This window comes from Tachyglossus aculeatus, chromosome 2 (genome assembly GCF_015852505.1).
Source record: "Tachyglossus aculeatus isolate mTacAcu1 chromosome 2, mTacAcu1.pri, whole genome shotgun sequence".
NCBI classification, from domain to species: domain Eukaryota; kingdom Metazoa; phylum Chordata; class Mammalia; order Monotremata; family Tachyglossidae; genus Tachyglossus; species Tachyglossus aculeatus.
Window position 1 is genome coordinate 74,140,410 of NC_052067.1, and position 13,431 is coordinate 74,153,840.

Here is a 13,431-nt window from a genome sequence, read left to right on the forward strand (position 1 = left end):
AAGGGTAGAAATCCAAAGAAATCCTAATCCAATGCTCCAAATGATCCCAAACTGAATTTAAATAGGGAAGTATTTAATCTTTATGCAAACACACCAAGTAACGTTACACATGGAAAACATGAAGCTTCTCTTATATGTTTCTGGATGCACAAACCTACAGGAAGAGGACCTGTGTGTTAATATATAGGTAGTCTTGGCAAAGCCCTCTGCAGACTAGCTATTTTCAAAATATCCATGGGACTTTGCTATGTGCCAACCACTTGGTTAGGTACTGGGGTAGATTTAGGATAATCAAAATAGATGCAGTCCCCATCCCACTCAAGATTCACATGCTAAAAGGGAGAAGTGGTAATTGTATCTCCATTTTACACTATCTAACCTTGGCTTCACTGATACTGTCTTCTACGGGTTCTCCTCCGACCTCTATCTGGCTGCTCCTTCTAAGCATCTTTCACAGGCTCCTCTTCTGACTTCCACCCTTCAACAGTGAGAGTCCCTCAAGACTCAATTCTGGGTCCTCATCTATTCCTCATTTGCACTCACTCCCTTGGAGAACTTATTCGTTCCTATGACTTCAAAGACCATCTCTTGGGGTACGGTTCCCAAATAAACATTTCCAGCCCTGACCTCTCCTTCTCTAAAATCTTGCATTTCCTCCTGCCTTCAGGACACCTGTACCTGGATGTATCGTTGTGGTCTCAAACTAAATTTATCTAAAACTCTTTATCTTCCCACCCAAACCTTGTCTTGTCCAGTGCTTAGAACAGTGCTTTGCACATAGTAGGCACTTAACAAATGCCATTATTATTATTATTATTATTGTCTTCCCCAAGACTTTCCCATTACCATAAACACCACTATCCACCTTGTCTCACAAGCCCATAATCTTGGCAGTAATCTCGACTCATCTCTCTCATTCAACCTCACAATAATCTGTCACCTAGTCCTCCTATCAGTTCTATTATCCCAATATATCTTAAATCTGCTCCTTCCTCTCCACCAAAACTGTAACCTGCGGATCTAAGCACTTATATGCATCCTTGAATATTGTGTCAGCCTCCCCACTGACTTATCCTCCTGCCTCTCCCATTTCCAGTCAATACTCCACTCTGCTGCATGGATCAGTTTTTCTAAAAGAAAAACCCAACTCTATCCACAACTCCCCTCTCTTCAAAAAACCTCCAATTTCATTTCCAGTTTCCTCAACTGTAAAATGGAGATTCAATACTTAAAGACTGTGAGCCTTATGTGGGACAAGGACTGTGGCTGACCTGATGATCTTGTATCTACCCCTTAGCTTAGAACAGTGCTTGACACATAGTAAGCCCTTACCCAATATCATTAAAAAAAATTCTCCTCTAAGAGGCCTTACCCAATCAAGCCCTCACTTTCCTCTTCTGCGTCACCTATACACTTAGATTTGTTTACCTGATTTTCACCCCTTCTCCACCCCCTTCCCCAGCATTTACACCTTGTAACCTCCCCAGGGCTTAGAACAGTGCTTTGTACATAGTAAGTGCTTAATAAATGCCATTATTATTATTACACACATCTGTAATTTATTTTAACATCTGTTGAGCGCCGGTCTGTAAGCTCCTTAGGGACAGGGATGACCTATACCTACTCTTTTGAAGTTCCCAAGTGCTTGGTACAGTGCTCTGGACATATTAACGGCTAAATAAATACCATTCATTGATTTTACAGATGAGGAACCTTAAGGCATTGAGAGGTTAAGTGAATTGTCCAAGGTCACACAGCAGGCAAGTGGCAGAGCTGGGTTTCCTAGTATTTGTTAATCACTTACTATATGTCACAGGTGCTGTACTAAGCACTGGGGTAGATAGAAGCTAATCAGGTTGAACACAGTCCATGTCCCACAAAGGAGCTCACAGCTTTAGTCCTCATTTTACAGAAGAAGTAACTGAGGTACAGAGAAGGTAAGTGACTTGCCCAAGGACACAGCACCAACTGGTGTAGCCAGTAGTAGAACCCAGATCCTATGATTCCCAATCCCATACTCTTAAACACTAGGACATGCTGCTTCTTATGAAAAAAGGCTATTGTCCAGTCCCCACTCATATCTTCTCACAGCAAAAAGAAAAGATAGGAATACTCCAAGATGGGCTTAGACATGCTTGAGAAAAGACATGAACAGGATGGCTGGGCCCTGAAAAATGTTTTTCTTCACACAGTAATTTGGTCACCCCTACCCAACAAATGAACATATTGGAAGCAGAAAGGTGTCCACTAATTCCCTTTTGTTTGTTAAGGTGTCCCTTCCAGCTCTGTTTTTTACACCTTAAAGTTACTTATATCCAGCTAATCCTTATGAAATAAGAAGCCTTCCTCAAGGGGAGGGGGTGAGCACATACTTTCTCCATATAATGATAACTAGTATTTGGTAAGTTCTTACTATGTGCCAGACATTGTACAAAGCGCTGGGGTGAAGAGAAGCAAATTGGGTTGGGCATAGTCCCTGTCTCACATGGGGCTCACAGTCTCAGACCCCATTTTACAGATGAGATAACTGAGGCCCAGAGAAATGAAGTGACTTGTCCAAGGTCACACAGCAGTCAGACAAGCAGCGTGGCTCAGAGGAAACAGCACGGGCTTGGGAGTCAGAGGTCATGGGTTCTAATCCCGACTCTGCTACTTGTCTGCTGTGTGACTTCGGGCAAGTCACTTAACTTCTCTGCACCTCAGTTCCCTCATCTGGAAAATGGGGATTAAGACTGTGAGCCCCATGTGGGACAACCTGATTACCTTGTATCGCCCCAGTGCTTAAAACAGTGTTTGGCACATAGTAAGCGCTTAACAAATGCCATTATTATTATTATTATTAAGAGTCAGATCTGGGATTAGAACCTAAGACCTTCTGGCTCCCAGGCCCGTTCTCTATCCACTACGCCATGCTGCTGCTTCTCAATAATAATGGTATTTGTTAAGCATTTACTATGAGCCAGGCTGGGTGGATACAAACAAATCAGGTTGGAAACAGTCCCTGTCCCACATGGTGCTCCATATCCAAAAAGGCACTGTTAGCAAATAGTAATCTTTCCTGTTCTGTCCATCCTGCTTTAGACAACCTGAGCTTTGCACCTTGGCTTCAATGATGACCCATAAATGAAATTTCAAGTTCTGAAATTTAGGTCCAAGATCCTAAAATTCAGGAATAAGTCTCCTAACAATCATACCTCTAGCAAACTGAAACTGACATTCAAACACATGGATTGTCAATGATACCAAATAAAGCCATTCTTAGGTCAAATTCTACTGTTCCCAGAACCTTCATCAATATTCATTTTGTAAAATGTCACAATTGAAGAGTTTCGGAGTATAGCAGCGTAGCCTAATGGGTAGATACAGCATAGCCTAGTGGGTAGTACGGTCCCAAGAGTCAGAAGGACTTGGGTTCTAACCTCAGCTCGGCCACTTGTGACCTTGGTAAGTCACTTAACTTCTCTGTGCCTCAGTTACCTCATCTGTAAAATGGGAATGAAGACTGTGAGCCCCATGTGAGACACGTGTCCAATCTGATCACCTTGCATCTACCCCATTGCTTAGTACAGTGTCTGGAACATAGCAAGCACACAGAAAATACCACCATTATTATTATTACCGTTCAACTGCTATAACATGTTTCCATTTGCAACCTTTAGATAAAATCTGATCTAACAAATAGGGATTTTTCTTAACCCATACAAGTCTGTTCTGGTATAACACAATCCAAAAGTTGATGCAAATAGACTCAATGTAGGAAGAAATGATTGTGCATACACACACATGTGGTGTTGCTCAAGACAAAATGCTGCGACACTTTCCGCCTGAGCCTTATGTCTTGTAAGGGATTTTGTGTTTCAACAACTTTACTGTATTTAATACAATAAAATTACAGGGAGGGGCAAGGGGGTAAAGCATTCTGTTATCCGTGGACATAACATAGAAATTTATATCAAAAACGTTCTATCTTTGAACTATCCAACCCCTAGTCCATTAATCCTCGTTAAATCAAATTACTAAAACAAGAGTTTCATATGAGTTTCTTTAAAACAGAATTTGTGGGTTATAAGGAGAATTCACTGTACTGCCAAACATTCTTATGGGGTAATAATAATCACTGTGATATTTGTTAAGAACTTACTATGTGCCAAGCACTGTACTAAGCACTGGGATAGATACAAGATGACCAGGTTCCACATGGGGCTCACAGTCTAAGTAGGAGGGAGAAAAGGTATTAAACCCCCTCCTATTCTCCATCCACACCCACTCCCTTGGAGAATTTATTCGCTCAAGTAGCTTCATCTTCCACTCTGTGTGGATGACACCCAAATCTACCTCTCCAGCCCTGATTTCTCTCCCTCTCTGCAGTCTCACATTTCCTCCTGCCTTCAAGACATCTCTACTTGGATGTCCTCTTGTCACCTCAAATTTATCATGTGTAAAAACAGAACATCTTCCCCCTCAAACCCTGTCCTCCAACTGACTTTCACATCACTGTAGCCAGCACCAACAACTTCCTGTCTCACAAACCTGTAACCTTATGGTGTTATCCTTGACTCCTCTTTCTCATTCAACCCACATACTCAATCCATCACTAAATCCTGTTGGTTCCACCTTCACAGCATTGCTAAAATCCACCCTTTCCTCTCCATAATAATAATAATAATAATAATAATGGTACTTGTTAAGCGCTTACTATGTGTCAAGCACTGTTCTAAGTGCTGGGGTAAATACAAGGTAATCAGGTTGTCCCACGTGGGGCTCACAGTCTTAATTCCCATTTTACAGATGAAGTAACCAATGCACAGAGAACTTAAGCTACTTGCCAGAAGTCACACAGCTAAGTGGTGGATCCAGGATTAGAACTCATGACCTCTGACTCCCAAGCCGGGCTCTTTCCACTAAGCCAGACTGCTACCATGTTAATACAATCACTTATTCTACCCCACCCTGATTACTGTATCAGCCTCCTTACATACCTCCCTGCCTTCTGTCTCTTCCCACTCCAGTCCACACTTCACTCTGCTACTCGGATCACTGTTCTACAAAAACGTTTAGTCCATGTTTCCTCACTCCTCAAGAACCTCCAATGGTTGCTCATCCACCTCTGCATCAAACAGAAACTCCTTACCATCGGGTTTAAAGCACTCAATCACCTGGCCCCCTCATACCTCAACTTGCTACTCTCCTACTACAACCCAACTGCACACTTCACTCCTCTAATCTTAACCTTCTCTTTGTACCTTGATCTTGTCTATCTCACCGCTGACCTCTTGCCCTCATCCTGCCTCTGACCTGAAACACCCTCCCTTCTCAAATCCGACAGACAATTACTCTCCCGGCCTTCAAAGCCTTATTGAAAGCACATCTCCTCCAAGAGGCCTTCCCTAAGCCTTCTTTTCCTTTTCTTCAACTCCCTGACCTGCTCCCATTATTCATCCCCTCTCCCAGACCCACAGCACTTATGTATATATCTGTAATTTATTTATTTATATTAATGTCTAGCTGCCCCCCACACTATAGACTCACTGTGGGCAGGGAATGTGTCTGTTACATTGTTATAGTGTATACTCCCAAGCGCTTAGTACAGTGCTTTGCACACAGAGAGTGCTCAATAAATATGATGGATTGACTGAATCCCCATTTTACAGATGAGGGAACTCAAGCCCAGTGAAGTGAAATGTAGTGACTTTGGACAAGTGAAGTGACTTGCCCAAAGTCACAATAGGCCACTGACAGAACAGGGACTCAATCCCAGGTCTCCTGTCTCATAGCCCTGTGCTCTTTCCACTAGGCCCCACTGTCTCCCCAGTAGCCCGGTAATATGCCTGGCAAAGACCTTGTAAATCACCATCCGCAGGGAGACATTGATGCTCAGCTGTTTTAGAACATCAAGAATCTCTGTTCAGGTCTGTAGAAGTCTCCCAAGCACTTAGTACAGTGCTCTGCACCCAGTAAGAGCTCAATAAATATGACTGAATGAATAAATGAATAAATACCACTGACTGAAAGATTGGCAAAACAAAATGAAAAAATGGCCACCTGAATTTATTAGAGAAGCAGTGTGGCTTAGTGGAAAGAGCAGAGGCTTGGAAGTCAGAGGACGATGAGTTCTAATCCTGGCTCCATCACTTGACTGCTGTGTGACCCTGGGCAAGCCACTTAACTTTTCTGTTCCTCAGTTACCTCATCTGCAAAATGGGGATTAAGACTGTGAGCCCCAAGTGGGACAACCTGATTACCCTATATCTACCCAAAGCTTAGAATAGTGTTTGGCGTATAGTAAGTACTTAACAAATACCATGATTATTGCTATTATAATCATTTATTACTCACTTTTTTGACATTGGAAAGTGCTATTTTTCTAGTGCACAGGTTTTTTTGCAAGCAACAAGCTAGTATCTTTATTCCTCTAGATTCTTTCGAAAGCTCTTTTTAAAAAAGATAAAACTGAAGTAGACTCAGCAAAGCCAATCACCTGAGTCTTAGAGTCTGCCCACCTATTTAGGAAAGAAGCAGGAAGTGATTTGTAAGTTCTCCGCCAGACATCCTACCTGCCTACTGGGGAGGCAGTGGAACCCAGTGGAAAGAGGGCAAGACCACGAGACAGGAGACCTGGGGCGCATGTCTCAGTTCTGTTAGTGGCTTACTGTGTGGCCCTGGGCAAGTCACTTAACCTCTCTAGGCCTCAGTCTCCTCATTTGCACACTGAGGATAAGATAGTATGAAAGCCCACTGAGGAACTGGGAAGTATTCAAACTCATAACTTTTAAGCTCCACCTTAATGAGTGCCATAATTATTAATATTATCAAGAGTGTTGGCCTGTAATAATAATAATAATAATGATGATGGTATTTGTTAAACGCTTACTATGTGCAAAGCACTGTTCTAAGCGCTTGGGGGATACAAAGTAATCAAGTTGTCCCACGTGGGACTCACAGTCTTAATCCCCATTTTACAGAAGAGGGAACTGAGGCCCAGAGAAGTTAAGTGGCTTGCCCAAGGTCACACAGCTGACAAGTGGCAGAGCCAGGAAGCCACTAATAGGCAACTAGCCAATATCCTACAGCATTAAGAGTTGAAAACCAGTTATTGTCTTTCTAGTCTTTGTAGGGTATGTTGTTATTTTAATTTTCTTGTCACTGACAGCTAATTGTCTCATAACAAACTCAAGAATAACAACAGCCATAAGAACAAAAGCTCACAAGATTTCGGAGCCTTAAATTCTAACCTCAGGCTGGTCAAGGCTGGGTGTGTCCTTGAGCAAGTAACTTCCCTTCTGCTTTTCTTCTCAGTAAAATGGGGGCATGGTGAGACCAACTGCATACCAGAACAAGGCAGGTCCCAGCTCATGGGGCAGGGCAAGGCTTGAACCAGAAATCACTCATCCAGAGAAGCAGTTTAGCCTAGTGGAAAGAGTACATGCCTGGGACTCAGAGAACTTGGGTTCTAATCCTGGCTCCGTCAATTGTCTGCTATGTGACCCTGGGCAAGCCAAATAACTTCTCTGTGCCTCTGTTACCTCATCTGTAAAATGGGGATTAAGATTGTGAGCCCTACGTGGGACAGGGACTGTCTCAAACCAAATTACCTTTTATAACAACAATAATAATAATTGTGGTATTTGTTAAGTACTTACTATGTGCCAGGCACTGCTCCTAAGCGCTGAGATTATTATTACTAAGCAGGGCCATGCTCTATCCACTAGACCATGCTGCTTCTCCAGCACTTAGTACAGTGCCTAGCATATACTAAGTGCTTAATAAAGACAATTAAAATATATCAAGGCCATAGTTGTCATCCCAAGTAAAGGCTTTACAGGACTAAGGGCAATTGTAATTGTACACCCATTTCAGAAAAACTATACACCAGCCAGTTGCTCTGTCAGGTGACAGGGGAAGCCCATTCTTTATTTATATAACATCTCCCTCTAGACTGTAAGCTTATTATGGGCAGGGAACACATCTACCAACTCTTTTACATTGTACTCTCCCAAGCACTTAGTACAGTGCTCTACACATAGTAAGCACACAATAAATACAATTGATTGACTGAAGATCACCAACACAAGGTCCTGGAAGACACTAGCCTAGACGCAGTTGTCCCAGCAACACTGCTTTTCAGGGTGGGACTTGTGAGGAGAATGGATGATAAGTGAGCAGTTGCTGAAACACCATACAGAATGGGTGATATACTTCTATACATTATGTATTATAAATGATCTGTCTTCCCCTATACTCTGCTAGCTACCTGAGGGCAGGAAAAGTGTCTACCAGCTCTGTTATATTTTACTCTCCCAATAGCTTAATACAGTGCTCTGCACACAAAAAGTGCTCAATAAATATCACTGATTGATTGAGCAATGGTGTAAAATATGCCAAGGGAAATACCAAGGAGAATAGGCAGTTCACCCACTGTTTCTATTTCCTCTCCTCCAACTCACTCCTTGGCCATCTTCAATCCAGCTTCCATTCCTCCTACCCCACTGAAACTGCTCTCTCCAAAGTCACTGATTATCTTTTTCTCACCAAACCTAATGGATTCTCTTCTGCCCTAATCTTCCCCGACCTCTCGACTGCTTATGGCACTGAAGAAACAGCATAGCCTAGTGGAAAGAGTCCGGGCCTTGAGTCAGAGGACCTGTGTTCTAATCCCTGCTCTGCCATCTGTCTGCTGTGTGACCTTGAATAAAGCACTATTCTAGTGCTTAAAAAAGTACTTGGAAAATAGTAAGTGCTTAACAAGTACCAACATTGGTATTAATTTAGTACTTACTAAGTGCTGAACCCTGTACTAAGAGATTGGGAGAGTATGATACAACAGAATTAGCAGATACGTTCCCAATTTACAGTCCTTTCCTGGTTCTCCTCCTTGCTGGTACCTCTTCCACAGTCTGCTCCACTGGCTCCTCCTCTAATAATAATAATAGTAATAATTCTGGTATTTGTTAAGTGCTCCTTCTGTGCCAGGCACTGTACTAAGCGCTGGGGTAGACAGAAGGTCATTGGATTGGACACAGTCTCTGTCCCACATCACTAAGAACAGTGCTTGGCACATAGTAAGCGCTTAGCAAATCCCATCATCATCAATCGTATTTATTGAGTGCTTACTATGTGCAGAGCACTGTACTAAGCGCTTGGGAAGTACAAATTGGCAACATATAGAGACAGTCCCTACCCAACATTGGGCTCACAGTCTAAAAGGGGGAGACAGAGAACAAAACCAAACATACTAACAAAATAAAATAAATAGAATAGATATGTACAAGTAAAATAAATAAATAAATAGAGTAATAAATATGTACAAACACATATACATATATACAGGTGCTGTGGGGAAGGGAAGGAGGTAAGATGGGGGGATGGAGGGGGGATGAGGGGGAGAGGAAGGAAGGGACTCAGTCTAAAAATATGGAATGCTTCACGAATTTGCGTGTCATCCTTGCGCAGGGGCCATGCTAATCTTCTCTGTATCGTTCCAATTTTAGTATATGTGCTGCCGAAGCGAGCATTATTATTGTTATTATCTCTACTTCCCATTCCCTTGTGTGGGTCCTTCAAGGTTTAGTTCTGGATCCCCATCTATTCTCCATTATACACCCACTTCCTGGGGGAGGTCATTTGTTTCGAGGTGTCAACTATTAACTCTATGCAGATGATTTCCAAAACTACCTACCACATTAGGCTAGCCATGACCTCTCTCTTTCTCTGCAATCTAGGCATCTCCTCCTGCCTCCAGAACATCTGAACATGAATGGCCATCCCATGGTACCTCAAACAAAATATCCAAAAGTGAACTTGTTATCTTCTCCCCTAAATACTCTTATTCCCCAGGCTTTCCCATTACATCACCCCATCCCAGTCCCTCAAGCTTGCAATCTTGGAATTATCCATGACTCCTCTCTCTCTTTCAAACCACATACTCAGTCTATCACCAAATCCCATCAGGTTTTCTTTCACAACATTTCCAGAATCTTTTCTTTTCTCTTACCCAAACTACCACCACACTGGTCCAAGCACTTAGCATAATCCAACTCAATTACCACATTGGCCCAGTTGCCTCCTGTCTCTGCCCTCTCCAGGTCCATATTACACTTAAGCACTTGGATACTCACATACCACTAGCAATTATGTACATATTTTTGTACTCTATTTTTCCCTCTTCCAGTAATGCGTTGTAGTGTCTGACTCCAGCTAACTTGCAAGCTTCTTTTACCTTATGGTACTCAATAAGCACTTTCTATGCATCAAACACTGTTCTAAGCACTGGGATAAATTAATCAGGCTGTGTACAGTTTCTGTCCAACACGAGGCTCACAGTCAAATAGGAAGGAGAACAGTTATTGAATACCCATTTCACAGTTGAGGAAACTGGGATACACAGAAGCTAAATGATGTGCCCAAATTCACACAGCAGGCAAATAGTAGAACAGGGATTAGAACCCATGTACTCTGGCTCCAAGGCCCAAGCTTTATCCCCCAGGCTACACTGCTTCCCCTGCTTCTTGAGGCCAGGGTTCATGACTACTATGGTGTAGTGGACAGAGTACGGGTTTGGGAGTCAGAAGGTTCATAGGTTCTAATTCTGGCTCCATCATTTGTCTGTTGTGTAATCTTGGCCAAGTCACTTTACTTCTCTGTGCCTCAGTTACCTCATCTGTAAAATGGGGATTCAAACTGTGAGCCTGACATAGGGCAGGGACTGTGTCCAACCTGATTTGCTTGTATCCACCCAGCACTTAGTACAGGCCTGGCACATAGTAAGCTCTTAGCAAATATCACAGCTATCATTATTATTATCATTATTGATCACTTAGTAGAGTGTTCTGTGCAGAGTTAGCTCTCAATAACTATGTTTGAGTGACTGATTGACTGTGTCTCTCCATTTTCTTTAAGTGCAGAACAGTTTTACCTTCACATCAGAACAATGGCATTCTATAGTCAGAATAATTATTGGTACACAGGTAACATAATTAAATCAGAATCCCTTTATTCCCCTAGAACCTGTAGGAAAAATTACTGGGTAAATAAACAAGAAGCCCCAAACCCCAAGAGAGTTTAAAGCAAGCAAACTGAGTTCAAGTTAGTTAACTCTTGACCTTTGATATCTTCTAAAATGCCTAATTCAAATATTAGATTCCAAGACCTATTGCTGTTATTTTAGTGCACTATTTATTCCTTAAAACAATTATTTTTTGTTGCCAAGAAACTTAAAAGATTAACTCCACAATCCCTGCCAGGCCATAGGTTAAAACATAGGGTAGTTGATGGGCAGTTTGTTACTGCAAGAAAGATTCTCATTTAAATTAAATTGCCCCAAAATATAATGAGAACAACAAAAAGACACTATATGTGTATATTTTATAAGCACAGGCCCACACACATTTGGTCCAGGAGCATTTTTATTTAACCTTTCAGGGCAGAGCTTCAAAGAAATGGAACAATTGGAATACAGTATTGGGTATATTTTCACCTGGACATAAAGAGAAAAGTGCTGAAAGCCACAAACATATTCTAAAAGTAGACACTGTGAGACTATTTATTGGAGAAGACTATCTGAGAATCTATCTGATTAAATGATTAAATGAAAAAAGTCTATATATTCCATGGAAGAGAGATAAGAACTTGGAGAGATGCAATTGAGAGAGAACATAGCTGTTTTGAAAGCCATCATCTGCATAATAAGCATGCATCACTTTTCAATTTATTTTTTGTTAAGTTATATTTTCATCTGTAGTGGTGAATGGAATATTTCCTGCGGTTCTGGCCAGCAGAATCCAACCTTGTAGATGATTGAGGAAAAATAGGCCCAACACAATATTTGGGATTTATTTTTAATAATCACTCAATCACAGGGACAGAGAGAAGCTGAAACTGTTCCAATCAATCACAGACACTGACTGAGTGCTTAATGTGTGTGCTTACATTGCACTAAGTCTTTGGGGGAGTACAATATAACAGAGTTGGTAGACATGATTCCTGCCCACAAGGAGCTACAGTCTAGAGGGGGAGACACACAATAAAACAAATTAAATTTTGGGGAAAAGACAGAGTATAAGGAAACAGAAACTTCTCACCATTGGCTTTAAAGCACTTAGTCCCTTTGACCGCTCCTACTTCACCTCACTCCCCTCTCAGGGTCGCATCTAGAGAGTTTCCAGTACTCTATCGTCTCGACTACGGGAGGGAAGATCAAGCAGAGGCCTGTCCATTCCATTCCTAGCTTGGGCAGTGGCTAGCAAGTGGAAGGCAATCTGATGATAATAATAATGATAATGATGGCATTTGTTAAGGGCTCACTGTTCTAAGTGCTGGTGTGGGGGGAATACAAGGTAATAAGATTGTCCCACCTGAGGCTCACAGTCTTCATCCCCATTTTACAGATGAGGTAACTGAGGCCCAGAGAAGTAAAGTGACTTTCCCAAGGTCACACAGCTGAAAAGTGGCGGAGCTGGAATTAGAACCCATGACTTCTGACTCCCAAGCCAGGGCTCTTTCAAACTCACCTTTGCTGGGTAGCAGCAGTATGGGAGAGAGTCAAGGGTGGAGACTCTAGTTTACTGCACGGAAGGAGGCAATTGTAAATCACTTCTGTATTTTTACCAAGAAAAATCTATGGATACACTACCAGAACAATTTCAGATGGAGGAGGGGCATTAGACTGTGAACCCGTTGCTGGGTAGGGACCATTTCTATATGTTGCCAACTTGTATTTCCCAAGTGCTTAGCACAGTGCTCTGCACACAGTAAATGCTCAATAAATACTACTGAATGAATGAATGTGTCCATGGCATTACTATAGGTTGGAGATGACTCGACGGCATAAGACAAGACCTCACCTCACTACTCTCCTACCCCAACCATGACACAAATTTCACTCCTGTTATGCCAACCTACTCTCTATACCTCAATCTCACCTATCTTGCCGACAACCTCTTGCCCACATCTGTCTCAGGCCTGGAACACCCTTCCCTCTTCATATCGGACAATTACTCTCCCCACATTCAAAGTCTTATTGATGGCACATCTCCTCCAAGAAGCCTTCCCTGACTAAACCCTCCTCTCCTCTTCTCCCAATCCCTTCTGTATCATACTTACACTTGGATTTGCTCCCTTTTACCAATCTCCCTCAACCCCACAGCACTTACATACATGTCCATGATTTATTTAGTTATATTGTCTTCTTCTCTCCTCTCTCTATTTATATTAATGTCTCCATGCTTTGAACAGTGAGCGTTCAATAAATACAATTGATTGATATGATATGCATATGATAAGTGCATAAAGTGCTGTGGAGCTGGGAATGAGGTATCAAGAGTTTAAGGGGTACTCACCCAAGATAATGTAATTTTGTAGAATAATAATAAAAACCAAATTGTACTGCTCAGTACTTAGAATTGTAGCCACATCTTGGAATGAAGTTTTACTTAG

At 42.0% G+C, this 13,431-nt stretch overlaps 1 protein-coding gene and 1 non-coding gene across 7 annotated transcripts in view; both read right to left on the reverse strand.

The window, feature by feature from the left end:
* PHACTR2 (phosphatase and actin regulator 2) overlaps window positions 1-13,431 on the reverse strand; it is a 235,623-nt gene that overhangs the window by 135,062 nt on the left and 87,130 nt on the right. The window lies entirely within an intron of this gene.
* Window positions 9,406-9,512, reverse strand: LOC119924375. The gene has a single exon (XR_005449114.1). It is a non-coding gene; the product is annotated as a U6 spliceosomal RNA (small nuclear RNA).